The following is a 21,017-nucleotide window of genomic DNA, read 5'->3' as shown; positions in this document are numbered from 1 at the left end:
CCAGGTTTGAACGGAAGATATTTCCTTTTTCACCATAGCCCTCTATGGGCTTCCAAATATCCCTTTGCCAATTCCACAAGAACAGCCTTAGCGAAAGGCTTCTTGAAGGGAAAGATGTAACTCTGTGAGATGAATTAACAGAACACAGAGCAATTTCTCAGAATGCTTCTTTCCAGTTTTGAACGGAAGATATTTCCTTTTTCACCATAGCTCTCTATGGGCTTCCAAATATCCCTTTGCCAATTCCACAAGAACAGCCTTAGCGAAAGGCTTCTTGAAGGGAAAGATGTAACTCTGTGAGATGAATTAACAGAACACAGAGCACTTTCTCAGAAAGCTTCTTTCCACTTTTGAACGGAAGATATTTCCTTTTTCACCATAGCCCTCTATGGGCTTCCAAATATCCCTTTGCCAATTCCACAAGAACAGCCTTAGCGAAAGGCTTGTTGAACGGAAAGATGTAACCCGGTGAGATGAATTAACAGAACACAGAGCAGTTTCTCAGAAAGCTTCTTTCCAGTTTTGAACGGAAGATATTTCCTTTTTCACCATAGCCCTCTATGAGCTTCCAAATATCCCTTTGCCAATTCCACAAGAACAGCCTTAGCGAAAGGCTTCTTGAAGGGAAAGATGTAACTCTGTGAGATGAATTAAGAGAACACAGAGCAGTTTCTCAGAAAGCTTCTTTCCAGTTTTGAACGGAAGATATTTCCTTTTTCACCATAGCCCTCTATGGACTTCCAAATATTCCTTTGCCAATTCCACAAGAACAGCCTTAGCGAAAGGCTTCTTGAAGGGAAAGATGTAACTCTGTGAGATGAATGAACAGAACACAGAGCAGTTTCTCAGAAAGCTTCTTTCCAGTTTTGAACGGAAGATATTTCCTTTTTCACCATAGCCCTCTATGGGCTTCCAAATATCCCTTTGCCAATTCCACAAGAACAGCCTTAGCGAAAGGCTTCTTGAAGGGAAAGATGTAACTCTGTGAGATGAATTAACAGAACACAGAGCAGTTTCTCAGAAAGCTTCTTTACACTTTTTAACGGAAGATATTTCCTTTTTCACCATAGGCCTCTATGGGGTTCCAAATATCCCTTTGCCAATTCCACAAGAACAGCCTTAGCGAAAGGCTTCTTGAAGGAAAAGATGTAACTCTGTGAAATGAATTAACAGAACACAGAGCACTTTCTCAGAAAGCTTCTTTCCAGGTTTGAACGGAAGATATTTCCTTTTTCACCATAGCCCTCTATGGGCTTCCAAATATCCCTTTGCCAATTCCACAAGAACAGCCTTAGCGAAAGGCTTGTTGAACGGAAAGATGTAACTCTGTGAGATGAATTAACAGAACACAGAGCAGTTTCTCAGAAAGCTTCTTTCCAGTTTTGAACGGAAGATATTTCCTTTTTCACCATAGCCCTCTAAGGGCTTCCAAATATCCCTTTGCCAATTCCACAAGAACAGCCTTAGCGAAAGGCTTCTTGAAGGGAAAGATGTAACTCTGTGAGATGAATTAAGAGAACACAGAGCAGTTTCTCAGAAAGCTTTTTTCCAGTTTTGAACGGAAGATATTTCCTTTTTCACCATAGCCCTCTATGGGCTTCCAAATATCCCTTTGCCAATTCCACAAGAACACCCTTAGCGAAAGGCTTCTTGAAGGGAAAGATGTAACTCTGTGAGATGAATTAACAGAACACAGAGCAGTTTCTCCGAAAGCTTCTTTCAACTTTTGAACGGAAGATATTTCCTTTTTCACCGTAGCCCTCTATGGGCTTCCAAATATCCCTTTGCGAACTACACAAGAACAGCCTTAGCGAAAGGCTTCTTGAAGGGAAAGATGTAACTCTGTGAGATGAATTATCAGAACACAGAGCAGTTTCTCAGAAAGCTTCTTTCCAGTTTTGAACGGAAGTTATTTCCTTTTTCACCGTAGCCCTCTATGGGCTTCCAAATATCCCTTTGCCAATTCCACAAGAACAGCGTTAGCGAAAGGCTTCTTGAAGGGAAAGATGTAACTCTGTGAGATGAATTAACAGAACACAGAGCAGTTTCTCAGAAAGCTTCTTTCCACTTTTGAACGGAAGATATTTCCTTTTTCATCTTAGGCCTCTATGGCGTTCCAAATATCCCTTTGCCAATTCCACAAGAAAAGCCTTAGCGAAAGGCTTCTTGAAGGAAAAGATGTAACTCTGTGAGAGGAATTAACAGAACACAGAGCAGTTTCTCAGAAAGCTTCTTTCCACTTTTGAACAGAAGTTATTTCCTTTTTCACCGTAGCCCTCTATTTGCTTAAAAATATCCCTTTGCCAATTCCACAAGAACAGCCTTAGCGAAAGGCTTCTTGAATGGAAAGATGTAACTCGGTGAGATGAATTAACAGAACACAGAGCAGTTTCTCAGAAAACTTCTTTCCACTTTTGAACGGAAGATATTTCCTTTTTCACCATAGCCCTCTAAGGGCTTCCAAATATCACTTTGCCAATTCCTTAAGAACAGCCTTAGCGAAAGGCTTGTTGAAGGGAAAGATGTAACTCTGTGAGATGAATTAACAGAACACAGAGCAGTTTCTCTGAAAGCTTCTTTCCACTTTTGAACGGAAGATATTTCCTTTTTCACCATAGCCCTCTATGGGCTTCCAAATATCCCTTTGCCAATTCCACAAGAACAGCCTTAGCGAAAGGCTTCTTGAAGGGAAACGTGTAACTCTGTGAGATGAATTAACAGAACACAGAGCAGTTTCTCAGAAAGCTTCTTTCCAGTTTTGAACGGAAGATATTTCCTTTTTCACCATAGCCCTCTAAGGGCTTCCAAATATCCCTTTGCGAATTCCACAAGAAGAGCCTAAGTGAAAGGCTTCTTGAAGGGAAAGATGTAACTCTGTGAGATGAATTAACAGAACACAGAGCAGTTTCTCAGAAAGCTTCTTTCAAGTTTTTAACGGAAGATATTTCCTATTTCACCGTAGCCCTCTAAGGGCTTCCAAATATCGCTTTGCCAATTCCACAAGAACAGCCTTAGCGAAAGGCTTCTTGAAGGGAAAGATGTAACTCTGTGAGATGAATTAAGAGAACACAGAGCAGTTTCTCAGAAAGCTTCTTTCCAGTTTTGAACGGAAGATATTTCCTTTTTCACCATAGCTCTCTCTGGGCTTCCAAATATCACTTTGCCAATTCCACAAGAACAGCCTTAGCGAAAGGCTTCTTGAAGGGAAAGATGTAACTCTGTGAGATGAATTAACAGAACACAAAGCAGTTTCTCAGAAAGCTTCTTTCCAGTTTTGAAAGGAAGATATTTCCTTTTTCACCATAGCCCTCTAAGGGCTTCCAAATATCCCTTTGCCAATTCCACAAGAACAGCCTTAGCGAAAGGCTTGTTGAACGGAAAGATGTAACTCGGTGAGATGAATTAAGAGAACACAGAGCAGTTTCTTAGAAAGCTTCTTTCCAGTTGTGAACGGAAGATATTTCCTTTTTCACCATAGCCCTCTATGGGCTTCCAAATATCCCTTTGCCAATTCCACAAGAACAGCCTTAGCGAAAGGCTTCTTGAAGGGAAAGATGTAACTCGGTGAGATGAATTAACAGAACACAGCGCAGTTTCTCAGAAAGCTTCTTTCCAGGTTTCAACGCAAGATATTTCCTTTTTGACCATAGGCCTCTATGGGGTTCCAAATATCCCTTTTCCAATTCCACAAGAACAGCCTTAGCGAAAGGCTTCTTGAAGGAAAAGATGTAACTGTGTGAGATGAATTCACAGAACACAGAGCCGTTTCTCGGAAAGCTTCTTTCCACTTTTGAACGGAATATATTTCCTTTTTCACCGTAGCCCTCTATGGGCTTCCAAATATCCCTTTGCCAATTCCACAAGAAAAGCCTTAGCGAAAGGCTTCTTGAAGGGAAAGATGTAACTCTGTGAGATGAATTAACAGAACACAGAGCAGTTTCTCAGAAAGCTTCTTTTCAGTTTTGAACGGAAGATATTTCCTTTTTTACCATAGCCCTCTAAGGGCTTCCAAATATCACTTTGCCAATTCCTTAAGAACAGCCTTAGCGAAAGGCTTGTTGAAAGGAAAGATGTAACTCTGTGAGATGAATTAACAGAACACAGAGCAGTTTCTCTGAAAGCTTCTTTCCACTTTTGAACGGAAGATATTTCCTTTTTTACCATAGCCCTCTATAGGCTTCCAGATATCCCTTTGCCAATTCCACAAAAACAGCCTTAGCGAAAGGCTTCTTGAAGGGAAAGATATAACTCTGTGAGATGAATTAACAGAACACAGAGCAGTTTCTCAGAAAGCTTCTTTCCAGTTTTGAACGGAAGTTATTTCCATTTTCACCGTAGCCCTCTATGGGCTTCCAAATATCCCTTTGCCAATTCCACAAGAAGAGCCTTAGCGAAAGGCTTGTTGAAGGGAAAGATGTAACTCGGTGAGATGAATTAACAGAACACAGAGCAGTTTCTCAGAAAGCTTCTTTCCACTTTTGAACGGAAGATATTTCCTTTTTCACCATAGCCCTCTAAGGGCTTCCAAATATACATTTGCCAATTCCACAAGAACAGCCTTAGCGAAAGGCTTCTTGAAAGGAAAGATGTAACTCTGTGAGATGAATTAACAGAACACAGAGCAGTTTCTCAGAAAGCTTCTTTCCAGTTTTGAACGGAAGATATTTCCTTTTTCACCATAGCCCTCTATGGGCTTCCAAATATCACTTTGCCAATTACTTAAGAACAGCCTTAGCGAAAGGCTTCTTGAAGGGAAAGATGTAACTCTGTGAGATGAATTAAGAGAACACAGAGCAGTTTCTCAGAAAGCTTCTTTCCAGTTTTGAGCGGAAGATATTTCCTTTTTCACCATAGCCCTCTATGGGCTTCCAAATATCCCTTTGCCAATTCCACAAGAACAGCCTTAGCGAAAGGCTTCTTGAAGGGAAAGATGTAACTCTGTGAGATGAATTAACAGAACACAGAGCAGTTTCTCAGAAAGCTTCTTTCCATTTTTGAACGGAAGATATTTCCTTTTTCACCATAGCCCTCTATGGGATTCCAAATATCCCTTTGCCAATTCCACAAGAACAGCCTTAGCGAAAGGCTTGTTGAAGGGAAAGATGTAACTCGGTGAGATGAATTAACAGAACACAGAGCAGTTTCTCAGAAAGCTTCTTTCCAGTTTTGAACGGAGGATATTTCCTTCTTCACCATAGCCCTCTATGGGCTTCCAAATATCCCTTTGCCAATTCCACAAGAACAGCCTTAGCAAAAGGCTTCTTGAAGGGAAAGATGTAACTCTGTGAGATGAATTAAGAGAACACAGAGCAGTTTCTCAGAAAGCTTCTTTACAGTTTTGAACGGAAGATATTTCCTTTTTCACCATAGCCCTCTATGAGCTTCCAAATATCCCTTTGCCAATTCCACAAGAACAGCCTTAGCGAAAGGGTTCTTGAAGGGAAAGATGTAACTCGGTGAGATGAATTAACAGGACACAGAGCAGTTTCTCAGAAAGCTTCTTTCCAGTTTTGAACGGAAGATATTTCCTTTTTCACCGTAGCCTTCTATGGGCTTCCTAATATCCCTTTGCCAATTCCACAAGAACAGCCTTAGCGAAAGGCATCTTGAAGGGAAAGATGTAACTCTGTGAGATGAATTAACAGAACACAGAGCAGTTTCTCAGAAAGCTTCTTTCCACTTTTGAACGGAAGATATTTCCTTTTTCACCATAGCTCTCTATGGGCTTCCAAATATCACTTTGCCAATTACTTAAGAACAGCCTTAGCGAAAGGCATCTTGAAGGGAAAGATGTAACTCTGTGAGATGAATTAAGAGAACACAGAGCAGTTTCTCAGAAAGCTTCTTTCCAGTTTTGAACGGAAGATATTTCCTTTTTCACCATAGCCCTCTAAGGGCTTCCCAATATCCCTTTGCCAATTCCACAAGAACAGCCTTAGTGAAAGGCTTCTTGAAGGCAAAATGTAACTCTGTGAGATGAATTAACAGAACACAGAGCAGTTTCTCAGAAAGCTTCTTTCCAGTTTTGAGCGGAAGATATTTCCTTTTTCACCGTAGACCTCTATGGGCTTCCAAATATCCCTTTGCCAATTCCACATGAACAGCCTTAGGGAAAGGCTTCTTGAAGGGAAAGATGTAACTCTGTGAGATGAATTAACAGAACACAGAGCAGTTTCTCAGAAAGCTTCTTTCCAGTTTTGAACGGAAGATATTTCCTTTTTCACCATAGCTCTGTATGGGCTTCCAAATATCACTTTGCCAATTCCACAAGAACAGCCTTAGCGAAAGGCTTCTTGAAGGGAAAGATGTAACTCTGTGAGATGAATTAACAGAACACAGAGCACTTTCTCAGAAAGCTTCTTTCCAGTTTTGAACGGAAGATATTTCCTTTTTCACCATAGCCCTCTATGGGCTTCCAAATATCCCTTTGCCAATTCCACAAGAACAGCCTTAGCGAAAGGCTTCTTGAAGGGAAAGATGTAACTCTGTGAGATGAATTAACAGAACACAGAGCAGTTTCTCAGAAAGCTTCTTTCCAGTTTTGAACGGAAGATATTTCCTTTTTCACCATAGCCCTCTATGGGCTTCCAAATATCCCTTTGCCAATTACTTAAGAACAGCCTTAGCGAAAGGCTTCTTGAAGGGAAAGATGTAACTCGGTGAGATGAATTAAGAGAACACAGAGCAGTTTCTCAGAAAGCTTCTTTCCCGTTTTGAACGGAAGATATTTCCTTTTTCACCATAGCCCTCTAAGGGCTTCCAAATATCACTTTGCCAATTCCTTAAGAACAGCCTTAGCGAAAGGCTTGTTGAAGGGAAAGATGTAACTCTGTGAGATGAATTAACAGAACACAGAGCAGTTTCTCTGAAAGCTTCTTTCCACTTTTGAACGGAAGATATTTCCTTTTTTACCATAGCCCTCTATAGGCTTCCAGATATCCCTTTGCCAATTCCACAAAAACAGCCTTAGCGAAAGGCTTCTTGAAGGGAAAGATGTAACTCTGTCAGATGAATTAACAGAACACAGAGCAGTTTCTCAGAAAGCTTCTTTCCAGTTTTGAACGGAAGTTATTTCCATTTTCACCGTAGCCCTCTGTGGGCTTCCAAATATCCCTTTGCCAATTCCACAAGAAGAGCCTTAGCGAAAGGCTTGCTGAAGGGAAAGATGTAACTCGGTGAGATGAATTAACAGAACACCGAGCAGTTTCTCAGAAAGCTTCTTTCCAGTTTTGAACGGAGGATATTTCCTTTTTCACCATAGCCCTCTATGGGCTTCCAAATATCCCTTTGCCAATTCCACAAGAACAGCCTTAGCGAAAGGCTTCTTGAAGGGAAAGATGTAACTCTGTGAGATGAATTAAGAGAACACAGAGCAGTTTCTCAGAAAGCTTCTTTCCAGTTTTGAACGGAAGATATTTCCTTTTTCACCATAGCCCTCTATGGGCTTCCAAATATTCCTTTGCCAATTCTACAAGAACAGCCTTAGCGAAAGGCTTCTTGAAGGGAAAGATGTAACTCTGTGAGATGAATGAACAGAACACAGAGCAGTTTCTCAGAAAGCTTCTTTCCAGTTTTGAACGGAAGATATTTCCTTTGTCACCATAGCCCTCTATGGGCTTCCAAATATCCCTTTGCCAATTCCACAAGAACAGCCTTAGCGAAAGGCTTCTTGAAGGGAAAGATGTAACTCTGTGAGATGAATCAACAGAACACAGAGCAGTTTCTCAGAAAGCTTCTTTACACTTTTTAACGGAAGATATTTCCTTTTTCACCATAGGCCTCTATGGGGTTCCAAATATCCCTTTGCCAATTCCACAAGAACAGCCTTAGCGAAAGGCTTCTTGAAGGAAAAGATGTAACTCTGTGAAATGAATTAACAGAACAGAGAGCACTTTCTCAGAAAGCTTCTTTCCACTTTTGAACGGAAGTATTTCCTTTTTCACCATAGCCCTCTATGGGCTTCCAAATATCCCTTTGCCAATTCCACAAGAACAGCCTTAGCGAAAGGCTTGTTGAACGGAAAGATGTAACTCTGTGAGATGAATTAACAGAACACAGAGCAGTTTCTCAGAAAGCTTCTTTCCAGTTTTGAACGGAAGATATTTCCTTTTTCACCATAGCCCTCTAAGGGCTTCCAAATATCCCTTTGCCAATTCCACAAGAACAGCCTTAGCGAAAGGCTTCTTGAAGGGAAAGATGTAACTCTGTGAGATGAATTAAGAGAACACAGAGCAGTTTCTCAGAAAGCTTCTTTCCACTTTTGAACGGAAGATATTTCCTTTTTCACCATAGCCCTCTATGGGCTTCCAAATATCCCTTTGCCAATTCCACAAGAACAGCCTTAGCGAAAGGCTTCTTGAAGGGAAAGATGTAACTCTGTGAGATGAATTAACAGAACACAGAGCAGTTTCTCAGAAAGCTTCTTTCCAGTTTTGAACGGAAGATATTTCCTTTTTCACCGTAGACCTCTATGGGCTTCCAAATATCCCTTTGCCAATTCCACATGAACAGCCTTAGCGAAAGGCTTCTTGAAGGGAAAGATGTAACTCTGTGAGATGAATTAAGAGAACACAGAGCCGTTTCTCAGAAAGCTTCTTTCCAGTTTTGAACGGAAGATATTTCCTTTTTCACCATAGCCCTCTAAGGGCTTCCAAATATCCCTTTGCCAATTCCACAAGAACAGCCTTAGCGAAAGGCTTCTTGAAGGGAAAGATGTAACTCTGTGAGATGAATTAAGAGAACACAGAGCAGTTTCTCAGAAAGCTTCTTTCCAGGTTTGAACGGAAGATATTTCCTTCTTCACCATAGCCCTCTATGGGCTTCCAAATATCACTTTGCCAATTCCTTAAGAACAGCCTTAGCGAAAGGCTTGTTGAAGGGAAAGATATAACTCTGTGAGATGAATTAACAGAACACAGAGCAGTTTCTCCGAAAGCTTCTTTCCACTTTTGAACGGAAGATATTTCCTTTTTCACCGTAGCCCTCTATGGGCTTCCAAATATCCCTTTGCGAATTCCACAAGAACAGCCTTAGCGAAAGGCTTCTTGAAGGGAAAGATGTAACTCTGTGAGATGAATTAACAGAACACAGAGCAGTTTCTCAGAAAGCTTCTTTCCAGTTTTGAACGGAAGTTATTTCCTTTTTCACCGTAGCCCTCTATGGGCTTCCAAATATCCCTTTGCCAATTGCACAAGAACAGCCTTAGCGAAAGGCTTCTTGAAGGGAAAGATGTAACTCGGTGAGATGAATTAACAGAACACAGAGCAGTTTCTCAGAAAGCTTCTTTCCACTTTTGAACGGAAGATATTTCCTTTTTCACCTTAGGCCTCTATGGCATTCCAAATATCCCTTTGCCAATTCCACAAGAAAAGCCTTAGCGAAAGGCTTCTTGAAGGAAAAGATGTAACTCTGTGAGAGGAATTAACAGAACACAGAGCAGTTTCTCAGAAAGCTTCTTTCCACTTTTGAACAGAAGGTATTTCCTTTTTCACCGTAGCCCTCTATTTGCTTAAAAATATCCCTTTGCCAATTCCACAAGAACAGCCTTAGCGAAAGGCTTCTTGAATGGAAAGATGTAACTCGGTGAGATGAATTAACAGAACACAGAGCAGTTTCTCAGAAAACTTCTTTCACTTTTGAACGGAAGATATTTCCTTTTTCACCATAGCCCTCTAAGGGCTTCCAAATATCACTTTGCCAATTCCTTAAGAACAGCCTTAGCGAAAGGCTTGTTGAAGGGAAAGATGTAACACTGTGAGATGAATTAACAGAACACAGAGCAGTTTCTCTGAAAGCTTCTTTCCACTTTTGAAGGGAAGATATTTCCTTTTTCACCATAGCCCTCTATGGGCTTCCAAATATCCCTTTGCCAATTCCACAAGAACAGCCTTAGCGAAAGGCTTCTTGAAGGGAAACATGTAACTCTGTGAGATGAATTAACAGAACACAGAGCAGTTTCTCAGAAAGCTTCTTTCCAGTTTTGAACGGAAGATATTTCCTTTTTCACCATAGCCCTCTAAGGGCTTCCAAATATCCCTTTGCCAATTCCACAAGAAGAGCCTTAGTGAAAGGCTTCTTGAAGGGAAAGATGTAACTCTGTGAGATGAATTAACAGAACACAGAGCAGTTTCTCAGAAAGCTTCTTTCAAGTTTTTAACGGAAGATATTTCCTTTTTCACCGTAGCCCTCTATGGGCTTCCAAATATCGCTTTGCCAATTCCACAAGAACAGCCTTAGCGAAAGGCTTCTTGAAGGGAAAGATGTAACTCTGTGAGATGAATTAACAGAACACAAAGCAGTTTCTCAGAAAGCTTCTTTCCAGTTTTGAAAGGAAGATATTTCCTTTTTCACCATAGCCCTCTAAGGGCTTCCAAATATCCCTTTGCCAATTCCACAAGAACAGCCTTAGCGAAAGGCTTGTTGAACGGAAAGATGTAACTCGGTGAGATGAATTAAGAGAACACAGAGCAGTTTCTTAGAAAGCTTCTTTCCAGTTGTGAACGGAAGATATTTCCTTTTTCACCATAGCCCTCTATGGGCTTCCAAATATCCCTTTGCCAATTCCACAAGAACAGCCTTAGCGAAAGGCTTCTTGAAGGGAAAGATGTAACTCGGTGAGATGAATTAACAGAACACAGAGCAGTTTCTCAGAAAGCTTCTTTCCAGGTTTCAACGCAAGATATTTCCTTTTTCACCATAGGCCTCTATGGGGTTCCAAATATCCCTTTTCCAATTCCACAAGAACAGTCGTAGCGAAAGGCTTCTTGAAGGAAAAGATGTAACTGTGTGAGATGAATTCACAGAACACAGAGCCGTTTCTCGGAAAGCTTCTTTCCACTTTTGAACGGAAGATATTTCCTTTTTCACCATAGCCCTCTATTTCCTTCCAAATATCCCTTTGCCAATTCCACAAGAAAAGCCTTAGCGAAAGGCTTCTTGAAGGGAAAGATGTAACTCTGTGAGATGAATTAACAGAACACAGAGCAGTTTCTCAGAAAGCTTCTTTCCAGTTTTGAACGGAAGATTTTTCCTTTTTCACCATAGCCCTCTAAGGGCTTCCAAATATCACTTTGCCAATTCCTTAAGAACAGCCTTAGCGAAAGGCTTGTTGAAAGGAAAGATGTAACTCTGTGAGATGAATTAACAGAACACAGAGCAGTTTCTCTGAAAGCTTCTTTCCACTTTTGAACGGAAGATATTTCCTTTTTTACCATAGCCCTCTATAGGCTTCCAGATATCCCTTTGCCAATTCCACAAAAACAGCCTTAGCGAAAGGCTTCTTGAAGGGAAAGATATAACTCTGTGAGATGAATTAACAGAACACAGAGCAGTTTCTCAGAAAGCTTCTTTACACTTTTGAACGGAAGTTATTTCCATTTTCACCCTAGCACTCTATGGGCTTCCAAATATCCCTTTGCCAATTCCACAAGAAGAGCCTTAGCGAAAGGCTTGTTGAAGGGAAAGATGTAACTCGGTGAGATGAATTAACAGAACACAGAGCAGTTTCTCAGAAAGCTTCTTTCCACTTTTGAACGGAAGATATTTCCTTTTTCACCATAGCCCTCTAAGGGCTTCCAAATATACATTTGCCAATTCCACAAGAACAGCCTTAGCGAAAGGCTTCTTGAAAGGAAAGATGTAACTCTGTGAGATGAATTAACAGAACACAGAGCAGTTTCTCAGAAAGCTTCTTTCCAGTTTTGAACGGAAGATATTTCCTTTTTCACCATAGCCCTCTATGGGCTTCCAAATATCACTTTGCCAATTACTTAAGAACAGCCTTAGCGAAAGGCTTCTTGAAGGGAAAGATGTAACTCTGTGAGATGAATTAAGAGAACACAGAGCAGTTTCTCAGAAAGCTTCTTTCCAGTTTTGAACGGAAGATATTTCCTTTTTCACCATAGCCCTCTATGGGCTTCCAAATATCCCTTTGCCAATTCCACAAGAACAGCCTTAGCGAAAGGCTTCTTGAAGGGAAAGATGTAACTCTGTGAGATGAATTAACAGAACACAGAGCAGTTTGTCAGAAAGCTTCTTTCCAGTTTTGAACGGAAGATATTTCCTTTTTCACCATAGCTCTGTATGGGCTTCCAAATATCACTTTGCCAATTCCACAAGAACAGCCTTAGCGAAAGGCTTCTTGAAGGGAAAGATGTAACTCTGTGAGATAAATTAACAGAACACAGAGCACTTTCTCAGAAAGCTTCTTTCCAGTTTTGAACGGAAGATATTTCCTTTTTCACCATAGCCTTCTATGGGTTTCCAAATATCCCTTTGCCAATTCCACAAGAACAGCCTTAGCGAAAGGCTTGTTGAACGGAAAGATGTAACCCGGTGAGATGAATTAACAGAACACAGAGCAGTTTCTCAGAAAGCTTCTTTCCAGTTTTGAACGGAAGATATTTCCTTTTTCACCATAGCCCTCTATGAGCTTCCAAATATCCCTTTGCCAATTCCACAAGAACAGCCTTAGCGAAAGGCTTCTTGAAGGGAAAGATGTAACTCTGTGAGATGAATTAACACAACACAGAGCAGTTTCTCCGAAAGCTTCTTTCCAGTTTTGAACGGAAGATATTTCCTTTTTCACCATAGCCCTCTATGGGCTTCCAAATATCCCTTTGCCAATTCCACAAGAACAGCCTTAGCGAAAGGCTTCTTGAAGGGAAAGATGTAACTCTGTGAGATGAATTAACAGAACACAGAGCAGTTTCTCAGAAAGCTTCTTTCCAGTTTTGAACGGAAGATATTTCCTTTTTCACCATAGCCCTCTATGGGCTTCCAAATATCCCTTTGCCAATTACTTAAGAACAGCCTTAGCGAAAGGCTTCTTGAAGGGAAAGATGTAACTCGGTGAGATGAATTAAGAGAACACAGAGCAGTTTCTCAGAAAGCTTCTTTCCCGTTTTGAACGGAAGATATTTCCTTTTTCACCATAGCCCTCTAAGGGCTTCCAAATATCACTTTGCCAATTCCTTAAGAACAGCCTTAGCGAAAGGCTTGTTGAAGGGAAAGATGTAACTCTGTGAGATGAATTAACAGAACACAGAGCAGTTTCTCAGAAAGCTTCTTTCCACTTTTGAACGGAAGATATTTCCTTTTTTACCGTAGCCCTCTATAGGCTTCCAGATATCGCTTTGCCAATTCCACAAAAACAGCCTTAGCGAAAGGCTTCTTGAAGGGAAAGATGTAACTCTGTGAGATGAATTAACAGAACACAGAGCAGTTTCTCAGAAAGCTTCTTTCCAGTTTTGAACGGAAGTTATTTCCATTTTCACCGTAGCCCTCTGTGGGCTTCCAAATATCCCTTTGCCAATTCCACAAGAAGAGCCTTAGCGAAAGGCTTGTTGAAGGGAAAGATGTAACTCGGTGAGATGAATTAACAGAACACAGAGCAGTTTCTCAGAAAGCTTCTTTCCAGTTTTGAACGGAGGATATTTCCTTTTTCACCATAGCCCTCTATGGGCTTCCAAATATCCCTTTGCCAATTCCACAAGAACAGCCTTAGCGAAAGGCTTCTTGAAGGGAAAGATGTAACTCTGTGAGATGAATTAAGAGAACACAGAGCAGTTTCTCAGAAAGCTTCTTTCCAGTTTTGAACGGAAGTTATTTCCTTTTTCACCATAGCCCTCTCTGAGATTCCAAATATCCCTTTGCCAATTCCACAAGAACTGCCTTAGTGAAAGGGTTCTTGAAGGGAAAGATGTAACTCGGTGAGATGAATTAACAGGACACAGAGCAGTTTCTCAGAAAGCTTCTTTACAGTTTTGAACGGAAGATATTTCCTTTTTCACCGTAGCCTTCTATGGGCTTCCAAATATACATTTGCCAATTCCACAAGAATAGCCTTAGCGAAAGGCTTCTTGAAAGGAAAGATGTAACTCTGTGAGATGAATTCACACAACACAGAGCAGTTTCTCAGAAAGCTTCTTTCCAGTTTTGAACGGAAGATATTTCCTTTTTCACCATAGCCCTCTATGGGCTTCCAAATATCACTTTGCCAATTACTTAAGAACAGCCTTAGCGAAAGGCTTCTTGAAGGGAAAGATGTAACTCTCTGAGATGAATTAAGAGAACACAGAGCAGTTTCTCAGAAAGCTTCTTTCCAGTTTTGAACGGAAGATATTTCCTTTTTCACCATACCCCTCTATGGGCTTCCAAATATCCCTTTGCCAATTCCACAAGAACAGCCTTAGCGAAAGGCTTCTTGAAGGGAAAGATGTAACCCTGTGAGATGAATTAACAGAACACAGAGCAGTTTCTCAGAAAGCTTCTTTCCACTTTTGAACGGAAGATATTTCCTTTTTCACCATAGCCCTCTATGGGCTTCCAAATATCACTTTGCCAATTACTTAAGAACAGCCTTAGCGAAAGGCTTCTTGAAGGGAAAGATGTAACTCTGTGAGATGAATTAAGAGAACACAGAGCAGTTTCTCAGAAAGCTTCTTTCCAGTTTTGAACGGAAGATATTTCCTTTTTCACCATAGCCCTCTAAGGGCTTCCAAATATCCCTTTGCCAATTCCACAAGAACAACCTTAGTGAAAGGCTTCTTGAAGGGAAAATGTAACTCTGTGAGATGAATTAACAGAACACAGAGCAGTTTCTCAGAAAGCTTCTTTCCAGTTTTGAGCGGAAGATATTTCCTTTTTCACCGTAGACCTCTATGGGCTTCCAAATATCCCTTTGCCAATTCCACATGAACAGCCTTAGGGAAAGGTTTCTTGAAGGGAAAGATGTAACTCTGTGAGATGAATTAACAGAACACAGAGCAGTTTCTCAGAAAGCTTCTTTCCAGTTTTGAACGGAAGATATTTCCTTTTTCACCATAGCTCTCTATGGGCTTCCAAATATCACTTTGCCAATTCCACAAGAACAGCCTTAGCGAAAGGCTTCTTGAAGGGAAAGATGTAACTCTGTGAGATGAATTAACAGAACACAGAGCACTTTCTCAGAAAGCTTCTTTCCAGTTTTGAACGGAAGTTATTTCCTTTTTCACCATAGCCCTCTATGGGCTTCCAAATATCCCTTTGCCAATTCCACAAGAACAGCCTTAGCGAAAGGCTTGTTGAACGGAAAGATGTAACTCTGTGAGATGAATGAACAGAACACAGAGCAGTTTCTCAGAAAGCTTCTTTCCACTTTTGAACGGAAGATAATTCCTTTTTCACCATAGCCCTCTAAGGGCTTCCAAATATCCCTTTGCCAATTCCACAAGAACAACCTTAGTGAAAGGCTTCTTGAAGGGAAAATGTAACACTGTGAGATGAATTAACAGAACACAGAGCAGTTTCTCAGAAAGCTTCTTTCCAGTTTTGAGCGGAAGATATTTCCTTTTTCACCGTAGACCTTTATGGGCTTCCAAATATCCCTTTGCCAATTCCACATGAACAGCCTTAGGGAAAGGCTTCTTGAAGGGAAAGATGTAACTCTGTGAGATGAATTAACAGAACACAGAGCAGTTTCTCAGAAAGCTTCTTTCCAGTTTTGAACGAAGATATTTCCTTTTTCACCATAGCTCTCTATGGGCTTCCAAATATCACTTTGCCAATTCCACAAGAACAGCCTTAGCGAAAGGCTTCTTGAAGGGAAAGATGTAACTCTGTGAGATGAATTAACAGAACACAGAGCACTTTCTCAGAATGCTTCTTTCCAGTTTTGAACGGAAGATATTTCCTTTTTCACCATAGCCCTCTATGGGCTTCCAAATATCCCTTTGCCAATTCCACAAGAACAGCCTTAGCGAAAGGCTTGTTGAACGGAAAGATGTAACTCTGTGAGATGAATGAACAGAACACAGAGCAGTTTCTCAGAAAGCTTCTTTCCAGTTTTGAACGGAAGATATTTCCTTTTTCACCATAGCCCTCTATGGGCTTCCAAATATCCCTTTGCCAATTCCACAAGAACAGCCTTAGCGAAAGGCTTCTTGAAGGGAAAGATGTAACTCTGTGAGATGAATTAAGAGAACACAGAGCAGTTTCTCAGAAAGCTTCTTTCCAGTTTTGAACAGAAGATATTTCCTTTTTCACCATAGCCCTGTATGGGCTTCCAAATATCCCTTTGCCAATTCCACAAGAACAGCCTTAGCGAAAGGCTTCTTGAAGGGAAAGATGTAACTCTGTGAGATGAATGAACAGAACACAGAGCAGTTTCTCAGAAAGCTTCTTTCCAGTTTTGAACGGAAGATATTTCCTTTTTCACCATAGCCCTCTATGGGCTTCCAAATATCCCTTTGCCAATTCCACAAGAACAGCCTTAGCGAAAGGCTTCTTGAAGGGAAAGATGTAACTCTGTGAGATGAATTAAGAGAACACAGAGCAGTTTCTCAGAAAGCTTCTTTCCAGTTTTGAACGGAAGATATTTCCTTTTTCACCATAGCCCTCTATGGGCTTCCAAATATCCCTTTGCCAATTCCACAAGAACACCCTTAGCGAAAGGCTTCTTGAAGGGAAAGATGTAACTCTGTGAGATGAATGAACAGAACACAGAGCAGTTTATCAGAAATCTTCTTTCCAGTTTTGAACGGAAGATATTTCCTTTTTCACCATAGCCCTCTATGGTCTTCCAAATATCCCTTTGCCAATTCCACAAGAACAGCCTTAGCGAAAGGCTTCTTGAAGGGAAAGATGTAACTCGGTGAGATGAATTAACAGAACACAGAGCCGTTTCTCAGAAAGCTTCTTGCCAGTTTTGAACGGAAGATATTTCCTTTTTCATCATAGTCCTCTATGGGGTTCCAAATATCCCTTTGGCAATTCCACAAGAACAGCCTTAGCGAAAGGCTTCTTGAAGGAAAAGATGTAACTCTGTGAGATGAATTAACAGAACACAGAGCAGTTTCTCAGAAAGCTTCTTTCCACTTTTCAACGGAAGATATTTCTTTTTTACCATAGCCCTCTCTTTGCTTCCAAATATCCCTTTGCCAATTCCACAAGAACAGCCTTAGCGAAAGGTTTCTTGAAGGGAAAGATGTAACTCTGTGAGATGAATTAACAGAACACAGAGCAGTTTCTCAGAAAGCTTCTTTCCAGTTTTGAACGGAAGATATTTCCTTTTTCACCATAGACCTCTAAGGGCTTCCAAATATCACTTTGACAATTCCTTAAGAACAGCCTTAGCGAAAGGCTTGTTGAAGGGAAAGATGGAACTCTGTGAGATGAATTAACAGAACACAGAGCAGTTTCTCAGAAAGCTTCTTTCCATTTTTGAACGGAAGATATTTCCTTTTTCACCATAGCCCTCTATGGGCTTCCAAATATCCCTTTGCCAATTCCACAAGAACAGCCTTAGCGAAAGGCTTGTTGAAGGGAAAGATGTAACTCGGTGAGATGAATTTACAGAACACAGAGCAGTTTCTCAGAAAGCTTCTTTCCAGTTTTGAACGGAGGATATTTCCTTTTTCACCATAGCCCTCTATGGGCTTCCAAATATCCCTTTGCCAATTCCACAAGAACAGCCTTAGTGAAAGGCTTCTTGAAGGGAAAATGTAACTCTGTGAGATGAATTAATAGAACACAGAGCAGTTTCTCAGAAAGCTTCTTTCCAGTTTTGAACGGAAGATATTTCCTTTGTCACCATAGCCCTCTATGGGCTTCCAAATATCCCTTTGCCAATTCCGCAAGAACAGCCTTAGCGAAAGGCTTCTTGAAGGGAAAGATGTAACTCTGTGAGATGAATCAACAGAACACAGAGCAGTTTCTCAGAAAGCTTCTTTACACTTTTTAACGGAAGATATTTACTTTTTCACCATAGGCCTCTATGGGCTTCCAAATATCCCTTTGCGAATTCCACAAGAACAGCCTTAGCGAAAGGCTTCTTGAAGGGAAAGATGTAAATCTGTGAGATGAATTAAAAGAACACAGAGCAGTTTCTCAGAAAGCTTCTTTCCAGTTTTGAACGGAAGTTATTTCCTTTTTCACCGTAGAGCTCTATGGGCTTCCAAATATCCCTTTGCCAATTCCACAAGAACAGCCTTAGCGAAAGGCTTCTTGAAGGGAAAGATGTAACTCGGTGAGATGAATTAACAGAACACAGAGCAGTTTCTCAGAAAGCTTCTTTCCACTTTTGAACGGAAGATATTTCCTTTTTCACCTTAGGCCTCTATGGCGTTCCAAATATCCCTTTGCCAATTCCACAAGAAAAGCCTTAGCGAAAGGCTTCTTGAAGGAAAAGATGTAACTCTGTGAGAGGAATTAACAGAACACAGAGCAGTTTCTCAGAAAGCTTCTTTCCACTTTTGAACAGAAGGTATTTCCTTTTTCACCGTAGCCCTCTATTTGCTTAAAAATATCCCTTTGCCAATTCCACAAGAACAGCCTTAGCGAAAGGCTTCTTGAATGGAAAGATGTAACTCGGTGAGATGAATTAACAGAACACAGAGCAGTTTCTCAGAAAACTTCTTTCCACTTTTGAACGGAAGATATTTCCATTTTCACCATAGCCCTCTATGGGCTTCCAAATATCCCTTTGCCAATTCCACAAGAACAGCCTTAGCGAAAGGCTTCTTGAAGGGAAACATGTAACTCTGTGAGATGAATTAACAGAACACAGAGCAGTTTCTCAGAAAGCTTCTTTCCAGTTTTGAACGGAAGATATTTCCTTTTTCACCATAGCCCTCTAAGGGCTTCCAAATATCCCTTTGCCAATTCCACAAGAAGAGCCTTAGTGAAAGGCTTCTTGAAGGGAAAGATGTAACTCTGTGAGATGAATTAAGAGAACACAGAGCAGTTTCTCAGAAAGCTTCTTTCCAGTTTTGAACGGAAGATATTTCCTTTTTCACCATAGCTCTCTCTGGGCTTCCAAATATCACTTTGCCAATTCCACAAGAACAGCCTTAGCGAAAGGCTTCTTGAAGGTAAAGATGTAACTCTGTGAGATGAATTAACAGAACACAAAGCAGTTTCTCAGAAAGCTTCTTTCCAGTTTTGAACGGAAGATATTTCATTTTTCACCATAGCCCTCTAAGGGCTTCCAAATATCCCTTTGCCAATTCCACAAGAACAGCCTTAGCGAAAGGCTTGTTGAACGGAAAGATGTAACTCGGTGAGATGAATTAAGAGAACACAGAGCAGTTTCTTAGAAAGCTTCTTTCCAGTTGTGAACGGAAGATATTTCCTTTTTCACCATAGCCCTCTATGGGCTTCCAAATATCCCTTTGCCAATTCCACAAGAACAGCCTTAGCGAAAGGCTTCTTGAAGGGAAAGATGTAACTCTGTGAGATGAATTAACAGAACACAGAGCAGTTTCTCAGAAAGCTTCTTTCCATTTTTGAACGGAAGATATTTCCTTTTTCACCATAGCCCTCTATGGGCTTCCAAATATCCCTTTGCCAATTCCACAAGAACAGCCTTAGCGAAAGGCTTGTTGAAGGGAAAGATGTAACTCGGTGAGATGAATTAACAGAACACAGAGCAGTTTCTCAGAAAGCTTCTTTCCAGTTTTGAACGGAGGATATTTCCTTCTTCACCATAGCCCTCTATGAGCTTCCAAATATCCCTTTGCCAATTCCACAAGAACAGCCTTAGCGAAAGGCTTCTTGAAGGGAAAGATGTAACTCTGTGAGATGAATTAAGAGAACACAGAGCAGTTTCTCAGAAAGCTTCTTTCCACTTTTGAACGGAAGATATTTCCTTTTTCACCATAGCCCTCTAAGGGCTTCCAAATATACATTTGCCAATTCCACAAGAACAGCCTTAGCGAAAGGCTTCTTGAAAGGAAAGATGTAACTCTGTGAGATGAATTAACAGAACACAGAGCAGTTTCTCAGAAAGCTTCTTTCCAGTTTTGAACGGAAGATATTTCCTTTTTCACCATAGCCCTCTATGGGCTTCCAAATATCACTTTGCCAATTACTTAAGAACAGCCTTAGCGAAAGGCTTCTTGAAGGGAAAGATGTAACTCTGTGAGATGAATTAAGAGAACACAGAGCAGTTTCTCAGAAAGCTTCTTTCCAGTTTTGAACGGAAGATATTTCCTTTTTCACCATAGCCCTCTATGGGCTTCCAAATATCCCTTTGCCAATTCCACAAGAACAGCCTTAGCGAAAGGCTTCTTGAAGGGAAAGATGTAACTCTGTGAGATGAATTAACAGAACACAGAGCAGTTTCTCAGAAAGCTTCTTTCCAGTTTTGAACGGAAGATATTTCCTTTTTCACCATAGCTCTGTATGGGCTTCCAAATATCACTTTGCCAATTCCACAAGAACAGCCTTAGCGAAAGGCTTCTTGAAGGGAAAGATGTAACTCTGTGAGATAAATTAACAGAACACAGAGCACTTTCTCAGAAAGCTTCTTTCCAGTTTTGAACGGAAGATATTTCCTTTTTCACCATAGCCCTCTATGGGCTTCCAAATATCCCTTTGCCAATTCCACAAGAACAGCCTTAGCGAAAGGCTTGTTGAACGGAAAGATGTAACCCGGTGAGATGAATTAACAGAACACAGAGCAGTTTCTCAGAAAGCTTCTTTCCAGTTTTGAACGGAAGATATTTCCTTTTTCACCATAGCCCTCTATGAGCTTCCAAATATCCCTTTGCCAATTCCACAAGAACAGCCTTAGCGAAAGGCTTCTTGAAGGGAAAGATGTAACTCTGTGAGATGAATTAAGAGAACACAGAGCAGTTTCTCAGAAAGCTTCTTTCCAGTTTTGAACGGAAGATATTTCCTTTTTCACCATAGCCCTCTATGGGCTTCCAAATATCCCTTTGCCAATTCCACAAGAACAGCCTTAGCGAAAGGCTTCTTGAAGGGAAAGATGTACCTCGGTGAGATGAATTAAGAGAACACAGAGCAGTTTCTCAGAAAGCTTCTTTCCCGTTTTGAACGGAAGATATTTCCTTTTTCACCATAGCCCTCTAAGGGCTTCCAAATATCACTTTGCCAATTCCTTAAGAACAGCCTTAGCGAAAGGCTTGTTGAAGGGAAAGATGTAACTCTGTGAGATGAATTAACAGAACACAGAGCAGTTTCTCTGAAAGCTTCTTTCCACTTTTGAACGGAAGATATTTCCTTTTTTACCATAGCCC

This window comes from Chlorocebus sabaeus, chromosome 5, assembly GCF_047675955.1.
Source record: "Chlorocebus sabaeus isolate Y175 chromosome 5, mChlSab1.0.hap1, whole genome shotgun sequence".
Lineage (NCBI taxonomy): Eukaryota > Metazoa > Chordata > Mammalia > Primates > Cercopithecidae > Chlorocebus > Chlorocebus sabaeus.
Note: the sequence above shows the minus strand (reverse complement) of the source record.